The sequence below is a fragment of the Arachis hypogaea genome, chromosome 11 (assembly GCF_003086295.3).
Source record: "Arachis hypogaea cultivar Tifrunner chromosome 11, arahy.Tifrunner.gnm2.J5K5, whole genome shotgun sequence".
NCBI classification, from domain to species: Eukaryota; Viridiplantae; Streptophyta; class Magnoliopsida; order Fabales; family Fabaceae; genus Arachis; species Arachis hypogaea.
In genome coordinates this window covers 98,608,158-98,617,854 of record NC_092046.1, presented here as the reverse complement: position 1 = coordinate 98,617,854, position 9,697 = coordinate 98,608,158, and the positions used below count along the sequence as shown (strand labels likewise).

The 9,697-nt window shown below is 39.5% G+C and overlaps 2 non-coding genes across 2 annotated transcripts; both read left to right on the top strand.

Moving 5' to 3' along the window:
• Positions 1–622: 622 nt before the first annotated feature.
• LOC112724202 (small nucleolar RNA R71) lies at positions 623–726 on the top strand. Its single transcript, XR_003163377.1, has one exon. It is a non-coding gene; the product is annotated as a small nucleolar RNA R71 (small nucleolar RNA).
• Positions 727–7,709: 6,983 nt separating this feature from the next.
• LOC112725265 (small nucleolar RNA R71) lies at positions 7,710–7,817 on the top strand. The gene has a single exon (XR_003164384.1). It is a non-coding gene; the product is annotated as a small nucleolar RNA R71 (small nucleolar RNA).
• The last annotated feature ends 1,880 nt before the right edge of the window (positions 7,818–9,697 follow it).

The window sequence follows — 9,697 nt, the reverse complement described above, 5'->3', positions numbered from 1 at the left end:
ACTAGAACATTCCTCTAATTAAAGTTGCTTGATCAATCAATCCCTGTGGGATTCGACCTCACTCTATTGTGAGTTTTTACTTGACGACGAATTCGGTACACTTGCCGAAGGAAATTTGTTGCGAGACAAGTTTTCCGTGCATCATTCTGTGACCTTGGTTCTGATTTTGTTGGTTTCTCCACCCAAAGTTTGGGTGGTTCTTCTAACCAGGATATAGGTTTTGGAATGTGGATCATAGGGTTGTCTTGATGAGTTTCCAACATAATTGGCTTGCTCCCAATCACCTTCTTCATCTGTATTCACCCCTTCTTGAGCTGGTGGTTGGATATGGATTGCTGCAACTTGATTCCTTTCCATCTGCTTGGTGAGATCAGCTAATTATTTGGTAATCATATTATTTTAGGCCAGCAATGCATCCATGTGAATCAACTCCATTACCCTTCTGTTTGAGTTTCTATCAGAGGCATAGAATTATTCATTATTGGCAACAGTTTCTATGATGTCTATGGCCTCATCAATTGTCTTCTTGTTGAGAGAACCTCCTGAAGAGTGGTCTAAGGCCTTCTTTTATTCTTGTGACAAACCTTCATAGAAAATGTGCAACTGTACCCATTCATTGAACATGTCCAGGGGGCATTTTCTTGTCAACTCCTTGTATCTCTCCCATGCTTCATAGAAGGTTTCACCATCTTAGTGTCTGAACGTTTGTACCTCAGCCCTCAACCTATTAACTCTTTGGGGAGGGTAGAATCTTGCCAAGAATTTGTTAACCACCTTCTCCCAAGTTGTCAAGCTTTCCTTAGGAAAGGACTCTAGCCACTTTGCTGCCTTATCCCTGAGAGAAAAGAGGAACAAAAGCAGTTTGTAGGCGTCAGGATGGACACCATTGGACTTCACTGTGTCACATATTCTCACAAATGTGGTTAGATGTTGGTTGGGGTCTTCCTGGGCACTACGTCCAAATGAACAACTTTTTTGAACAAGGGTGAAGAGTTGAGGCTTTAACTCAAAGTTGTTGGCATGAATGGTTGGTTTTATGATGCTACTTCTGCAGTTTCCTGGGTTTGGGTTGATGTAAGAGCCTAGAACTCTTCTCTTATGCCCAGCATGATTAGCTGCACCCTCTCTAATATGATTATGCACCTCTTCCTCATGATGGTTGGTGCACGAAATTGTGATCTCTGGTAGTGGCTCCAAAGGCTTGGTGCTCTAATCTCAATTCATAATTTGTCACAACTTCGATACAACTAACCAGCAAGTGCACTGGGTCGTCCAAGTAATAAACCTTACGTGAGTAAGGGTCGATCCCACGGAGATTGTTGGTATGAAGCAAGCTATGGTCACCTTGTAAATCTCAGTCAGGCGGATATAAAATAGTTATGGAGTTTTCGAATTTAATATAATAAAATAAGGATAGAAATACTTATGTAAATCATTGGTGAGAATTTCAGATAAGCACATAGAGATGCTTTCATTCCTCTGAACCTCTGCTTTCTTGCTGTCTTCATCCAATCAGTCTTACTCCTTTCCATGGCTGGCTTTTTGTAAGGATGTCACCGGTGCCAATGGCTACTTTCAATCCTCTCAGGAAAATAGTCCAAATGCTCTGTCACAGCACGGCTAATCGTTTGGAGGCATCACCCTTGTCGATGGTTGCATCCTATTCCTCTTTGTGAAAATGGTCCGATGCGCTGTCACTGCATGGCTAATCATCTTGGAGGTTCTCGATCATACTGGAATAGAATTTACTATCCTTTTGCGTCTGTCACTACGCCCAGCACTCGCGAGTTTGAAGTTCGTCACAGTCATTCAATCCCAGAGTCCTACTCGGAATACCACGGACAAGGTTTAGACTTTCCGGACTCCCATGAATGCCGCCATTAATCTAGCTTATACCACGAAGATTCTGATTAAGAGATCTAAGAGATACTCATTCAATCTAAGGTAGAACGGAAGTGGTTGTCAGGCACGCGTTCATAGGGAATGATGATGATTGTCACGTTCATCACATTCAGGTTGAAGTGCGAATGAATATCTTAGAAGCGGAATATGTTGAATTGAATAGAAAACAGTAGTACTTTGCATTAATCTTTGAGGAACAGCAGAGCTCCACACCTTAATCTATGGAGTGTAGAAACTCTACCGTTGAAAATACATAAGTGATAATGGAGTTCATTGGTCTCGGCCCCAGAGGGGAACCGGAGTAACCAAGACTACGAATACAATGATAAAAAGTTCTATTTATAATAAACTAGTCACTAGGGTTTACAGAAGTAAGTAATTGATGCATAGATCCACTTCCGGGGCCCACTTGGTGTGTGCTTGGGCTGAGCTTGAATGTTACACGTGCAGAGGCTCTTTCTGGAGTTGAATGCCAGGTTGTAACGTATTTCTGGCATTCAACTCTGGTTTGTGACTTGTTTCTGGCGTTTAACTCCAGACAGCAGCGTAGAACTGGCGTTCAACGCCCTTTTACGTCGTCTAAACTCAGCCAAAGTACTATTATACATTGCTGGAAAGCCCTGGATGTCTACTTTTCAACGCAATTGGAAGCGTGCCAGTTTGAGTTCTGTAGCTCCAGAAAATCCACTTTGAGTGCAGGGAGGTCAGAATCCAACAGCATCAACAGTCCTTCTTCAACCTCTAAATCTGATTTTTGCTCAAGTCCCTCAATTTCAACCAGAAAATACCTGAAATCACAGAAAAACACACAAACTCATAGTAAAGTCCAGAAATGTGAATTTAACATAAAAACTAATGAAAACATCCCTAAAAGTAACTAGATCCTACTAAAAACATACTAAAAACAATGCCAAAAAGCGTACAAATTATCCGCTCATCACAACACCAAACTTAAATTGTTGCTTGTCCCCAAGCAACTGAAAATCAAATAGGATAAAAAGAAGAGAATATACTATAAATTTCAAACTATCAATGAAACATAGCTTCAATCATATGAGTGGGACTTATAGCTTTTTCCCTCTTGAATAGTTTTGGCATCTCACTTTATCCATTGAGGTTCAGAATGATTGGAATCTATAGGAACTCAGAGTTCAGATAGTGTTATTGACTCTCCTAGTTCAGTATGATGATTCTTGAACACAGCTTGTTTTATGAGTCTTGGCCGTGGCCCTAAGCACTTTGTTTTCCAGTATTACCACAGGATACATAAATGCCACAGACACATAATTGGGTGAACCTTTTCAGATTGTGACTCAGCTTTGCTAAAGTCCCCAATTAGAGGTGTCCAGGGTTCTTAAGCACACTCTTCTTTTGCTTTGGACCTTGACTTTAACCGCTCAGTCTCAAGTTTTCACTTGACACCTTCACGCCACAAGCACATGGTTAGGGACAACTTGGTTTAGCCGCTTAGACCAGGATTTTATTCCTTTAGGCCCTCCTATCCACTGATGCTCAAAGCCTTAGGATCCTTTTTATTTGCCCTTTCCTTTTGGTTTTAAGGGTTACTGGCTTTTTCTTGCTTCAAGAATCATTTTTATGATTTTTCAGATTATCAAATAACATGTCTCCTAGTCATCATTCTTTCAAGAGCCAACATATTTAACATTCTTAAACAACAACTTCAAAAGACATATGCACTGTTCAAGCATACATTCAGAAAACAAGAAGCATTGTCACCACATCAATATAATTAAACTAAGTTCAAGGATAAATTCGAAACTCATGTACTTCTTGTTCTTTTGCATTAAAACAGTTTTTATTTAAGAGAGGTGATGGATTTATAGGACATTCATAACTTTAAAACAAAGTTACTAAATACTAATGATCATGTAATGAAGACACAAACATAGATAAGCACCTAACATAGAAAATGAAAAAAAGAAGAAATAGGAAGAAGGAATGAATCCACCTTAGTGATGGTGGCGTTTCCTTCTTGAGGAACCAATGATGTCCTTGAGCTCTTCTATGTCTCTTCCTTGTCTTTGTTGCTCCTCCCTCATTGCTTTTTGATCTTCTCTAATTTCATGAAGGATGATGGAGTGCTCTTGATGTTCCACCCTTAGTTGTCCCATGTTGGAGCTTAATTCTCCTAGGGAAGTGTTGATTTGCTCCCAATAGTTCTGTGGAGGGAAATGCATTTGAGGCATCTCCGGGATCTCATGGTGATGAGCTTCATGTGCCTCTTGAGCTCCATGAATGGGCTCTCTTGCTTGCTCCATCTTTTTCTTAGTGATGGGCTTGTCCTCTTTAATGAGGATGTCTCCCTCTATGTTAATCCCAGCCGAATTGCATAGGTGGCAAATGAGGTGAGGAAAGGCTAACCTTGCCATAGTGGAGGACTTGTCAGCTACCTTGTAGAGTTCTTGAGGTATAATCTCATGAACTTCCACCTCTTCTCCAATCATGATGCTATGGATCATGATGGCCCGGTCTATAGTAACTTCAGACCGGTTGCTAGTGGGAATGATTGAGCATTGAATGAACTCCAACCATCCTCTAGCTACAGGCTTAAGGTCCAGTCTTCTTAGTTGAATCGGTTTGCCTTTTGAGTCAATCTTCCATTGAGCTCCTTCTACACATATGTCCATGAGGACTTGGTCCAACCTTTGATCAAAGTTGACTCTCCTTGTGTAGGGGCGTGCGTTCTCTTCCATGTTTGGCAAGTTGAATGCCAACCTCACATTTTCCGGACTAAAATCTAAGTATTTCCCCCGAACCATGGTGAGATAATTCTTTGGGTTCGGGTTCTTACTTTGATCATGGTTCCTAGTGATCCATGCATTAGCATAGAACTCTTGAACCATTAGGATGCCGACTTGTTGGATGGGGTTTGTTAGAACTTCCCAACCTCTTCTTTGAATTTCATGTCGGATCTCCGGATACTCATTTCTTTTGAGTTTGAAAGGGACCTCGGGGATCACCTTCTTCTTGGCCACAACATCATAGAAGTGGTCTTGATGGGCTTTGGAGATGAACCTTTCCATCTCCCATAACTCGGAGGTGGAAGCTTTTGTCTTCCTTTTTCCTTTTCTAGAAGATTTTCCGGTCTTAGGTGCCATCAATGGTAATGGAAAAACAAAAAGCTTATGCTTTTACCACACCAAACTTAGAATTTTGCTCTCCCTCGAGCAAGAGAAGAAAGAAAAGATGAAGAAGAAGAAGAAGAAAAGATGGAGAAGAAGGGGGAGGTGTGTTTCGGCCAAGAAGAGAAGAGAGGGTTGTGTTGTGTGAAAATGAGGAAGAATGGAAGGCTTTATATAGGGAAGGGAGGGGGGTTAAGGTTCGGCAATTTAGGGTGGGTTTGGGTGGGAAATTGATTTTGAATTTTGAAGGTAGGTGGAGTTTATGAGGTAGGTTTATGGGGAAGAGTGGATGTATGTGAGTGGTGAAGAGGTGATGGGAAAGAGAGATTGAGGTGATTGGTGAAGGGTTTTGGGGAAGAGTGTTTATGGGATTGTGTGAAAGAGGGGTGAGAAGAAGTGAGTGGAGGTAGGTGGGGATCCTGTGGGGTCCACAGATCCCGAGGTGATCCTGTGGGGTCCACAGATCCTGAGGTGTTCAAGGATTTACAACCTTGCACCAAATTAGGCATGTAAAATGCCCTTGCACACAACTCTGGGCGTTCAGCGCCAGGTTGGTGCTTGTTCTGGGCGTTGAACGCCCATTTGTAGCCTATTTCTGGCGTTGAACGCCAGAACCATGCTTGTTCTGGGCGTTCAGCGCCAGCTCTCCTCCAGGGTGCATTTCTGGTGTTCAAACACCCAGATGCAGCCCATTTCTGGCGTTCAGTGCCAGAACCATGCTCTGTTCTGGCGTTGAACGCCCAAAACATGCTTCTTACTGGCGTTTAAACGCCAATAAGGTCTTCCTCCAGGGTGTGATTTTTCTTCTGCTGTTTTTGATTCCGTTTTCAATTTTTATATTTATTTTGTGACTCCACATGATCATGAACCTAATAAAATATGAAAAACAAAAATAAAATTAGATAATTAAACATTGGGTTGCCTCCCAATAAGCGCTTCTTTAATGTCAATAGCTTGACAGTGGGCTCTCATGGAGCCTCATAGATGTGCAGAGCTTTGTTGAGACCTCCCAACACCAAACTTAGAGTTTGGATATGGGGGTTTGACACCAAACTTAGAGTTTGGTTGTGGCCTCCCAACACCAAACTTAGAGTTTGACTGTGGGGGCTTTGGTTGACTCTGCTTTGAGAGAAGCTTTTTATGCTTCCTCTCCATGGATGCAGAGAGAGATCCTTGAGTTGTAAACACAAGGTTGTCCTCATTTAATTGAAGGATCAATTCTCCTCTGTCCACATCAATCACAGCTCTTGCTGTGGCTAGGAAAGGTCTTCCTAGGATGATGGATTCATCCTCTTCCTTTCCAGTATCCAGGACTATGAAATCAGCAGGGATGTAAAGGCTTTCAACCTTTACTAACACGTCCTCTACTTGTCCATAAGCCTGTTTTCTTGAATTGTCTGCCATCTCTAATGAGATTTTAGCAGCTTGTACCCCATAGATTCTCAGTTTTTCTATTACAGAGAGGGGCATGAGGTTTATCCCTGAACCAAGGTCACACAGAGCCTTAAAGATCATGGTGCCTATAGTACAAGGTATTATGAACTTTCCAGGATCCTGTCTCTTCTGAGGTAATGTCAGTTGATCCAGATCACTTAATTCATTGGTGAACAAGGCAGGTTCATCTTCCTAAGTATCAATGCCAAATAATTTGGCATTTAGCTTCATGATTGCACCAAGGAACTTGGCAGCTTGCTCTTCAGTAACATCCTCATTCTCTTCAGAAAAGGAATACTCATCAGAGCTCATGAATGGCATAAGGAGGTTCAATAGAATCTCTATGGTCTCTAGATGAGCCTCAGAGTCCTTTGGTTCCTCAGAGGGAAGCTCCTTATTGATCACTGGACTTCCCAGGAGGTCTTCCTCCTTGGGATTCATGTCCTCTCCTTCCCTTACAGGTTCGGCCATGGTGCTTATGTCAATGGCCTTGCACTCTCCTTTTGGATTCTCTTTTGTATTGCTTGGGAGAGTACTAGGAGGGATTTCAGTGATCCTTTTACTCAGCTGGCCCACTTGTGCTTCCAAATTTCTAATGGAAGACCTTGTTTCATTCATGAAACTTACAGTGGCCTTGGATAGATCAGAGACTAAGTTTGCTAAATTAGAGATATTTTGTTCAAAGTTCTCTGTCTGTTGCTGAGTGGATGATGGAAAAGGTTTATTATTGTTAAACCTGTTTCTTCCACCATTATTAAAGCCTTGTTGAGGCCTTTGATCCTTCCATGAGAGATTTGGATGATTTCTCCATGATGGATTATAGGTGTTTCCATATGGTTCACCCATGTAATTTACCTCTACTATTGCAGGGTTCTCAGGATCATAAGCTTCTTCTTCATAAGAAGCCTCTTGAGTACTGTTGGATGCAGCTTGCATTCCATTCAGACTCTGAGAAATCATATTGACTTGCTGAGTCAATATTTTGTTCTGAGCCAATATGGCATTCAGAGTATCAATTTCAAGAACTTCCTTCTTCATAGGCGTCCCATTACTCACAGGATTCCTCTCAGAAGTGTACATGAACTGGTTATTAGCAACCATGTCAATGAGTTCTTGAGCTTCTGCAGGCGTTTTCTTTAGGTGAATGGATCCACCTGCAGAAGTATCCAATGACATCTTTGATAGCTCAGATAAACCATCATAGAATATATCCAGGATGGTCCATTTTGAAAGCATGTCAGAAGGACACTTTTTGGTTAGTTCTTTGTATCTCTCCTAAGCTTCATAGAGGGATTCACCTTCTTTCTATCTGAAGGTCTGAACATCCACTCTAAGCTTACTCAGCTTTTGAGGAGGAAAGAACTTGGCTAAGAAAGCCTTGACCAGCTTATCCCAAGAGTTCAGGCTATGCTTAGGTTGAGAGTCCAACCATATTCTAGCTCTGTCTCTCACAGCAAAAGGGAAAAGCATGAGCCTGTAGACTTCAGGATCTACTCCATTAGTCTTAACAGTATCACAGATCTGCAAAAATTCAGTTAAGAACTGAAAGGGATCTTCAGATGGAAGTCCATGAAACTTGCAGTTCTGCTGCATCAGAGAAACTAGCTGAGGTTTCAGCTCAAAATTGTTTGCTCCGATGGTAGGGATGGAGATGCTTCTTCCATGTAAATTGGAATTTGGTGCAGTAAAGTCACCAAGCGTTCTCCTTGCATTATTGTTGTTGGGTTCGGCTGCCATCTCCTTTACTTGTTCAAAATTTTCAATAAGGTTGTCTCTGGATTGTTGTAATTTAGCTTCTCTTAGTTTTCTCTTCAGAGTCCTTTCAGGTTCTAGATCAGCTTCAGCAAGAATGCCTTTTTCTTTGTCCCTGCTCATAAGAAAGAGAAGAGAAAAAGAAAAGAAGAGGAATCCTCTATGTCACAGTAAAGAGGTTCCTTATTGTTAGTAGAAGAAGAAAAGGAATAGGGGTGAAGAAGAATGAAGAATCCAAACACAAAGGTGATGATAGGAGCAGAGATTTGAGATGAGGAGATGTTAGTAGATGAATAAATAAATAGAATAAGATGAGAGAGGGAGAATTTCGAAAATAATTTTTGAAAAAGAGTTAGTGATTTTCGAAAATGGTTTCTGAAAAAAATTAGAAATTTTCGAAGATTAAAATCAAAAAATAAAATAATTAGTTAATTAAAAAGAAATTTTGAAAAAGAGGGGAGATATTTTCGAAAATTAGAGAGAGAGAGTTAGTTAGGTAGTTTTGAAAAAGATGATAAACAAACAAAGAGTTAGTTAGTTAGTTGAAATAAATTTTGAAAAGATAGGAAGTTAGGAGGTTAGAAAAGATATTTTGAAATCAAATTTTTGAAAGAGATAAGATAAGAAGATATTTTTGAAAAGATATGATTGAAATTAGTTTTTGAAAAAGATTTGATTTAAAATCACAATTAATGACTTGATTCACAAGAAATCACAAGATATGATTCTAGAACTTAAAGCTTGAATCTTTCTTAACAAGTAAGTAACAAACTTGAAATTTTTGAATCAAAACATTAATTGCTGATGTTATTTTCGAAAATTATGTGATAAAGATAAGAAAAAGATTTTTGAAAAATATTTTTAAAATTTTCGAAAATAACTAAAAAAATGAAAAAGATTTGATTTTTGAAAAAGATTTTGAAAAAGATAAGATTTTTAAATTGAAAATTTGATTTGACTCATAAGAAACAACTAGATTTTAAAATTTTTTTAAAAAGTCAACTCAAATTTTCGAATTTTATGAGAGGAAAAAGGGAAAGATATTTTTTTTTATTTTTGAATTTTTAATGATGAGAGAGAAAAACATGAAAATGATGCAATGCATGAAAATTTTTTTGATCAAAGTATGTGATGAATGCAAGAACACTATGAATGTCAAGATGAACACCAAGAACACTTTGAAGATCATGATGAACATCAAGAACATATTTTTGAAAATTTTTATATGCAAAAAAAACATGCAAGACACCAAACTTAGAAATTTTTCATGTATAGACACTATGAATGCAAAAATGCACATGAAAAACAAGAAAAGACACAAAACAAGAAAACATCAAGATCAAACAAGAAGACTTACCAAGAACAACTTCAAGATCATGAAGAACACTATGAATGCATGAATTTTTCGAAGAATGCAAGATGAATATGCAATTGACACCAAACTTTCAACTTGACTCAAGACTCAA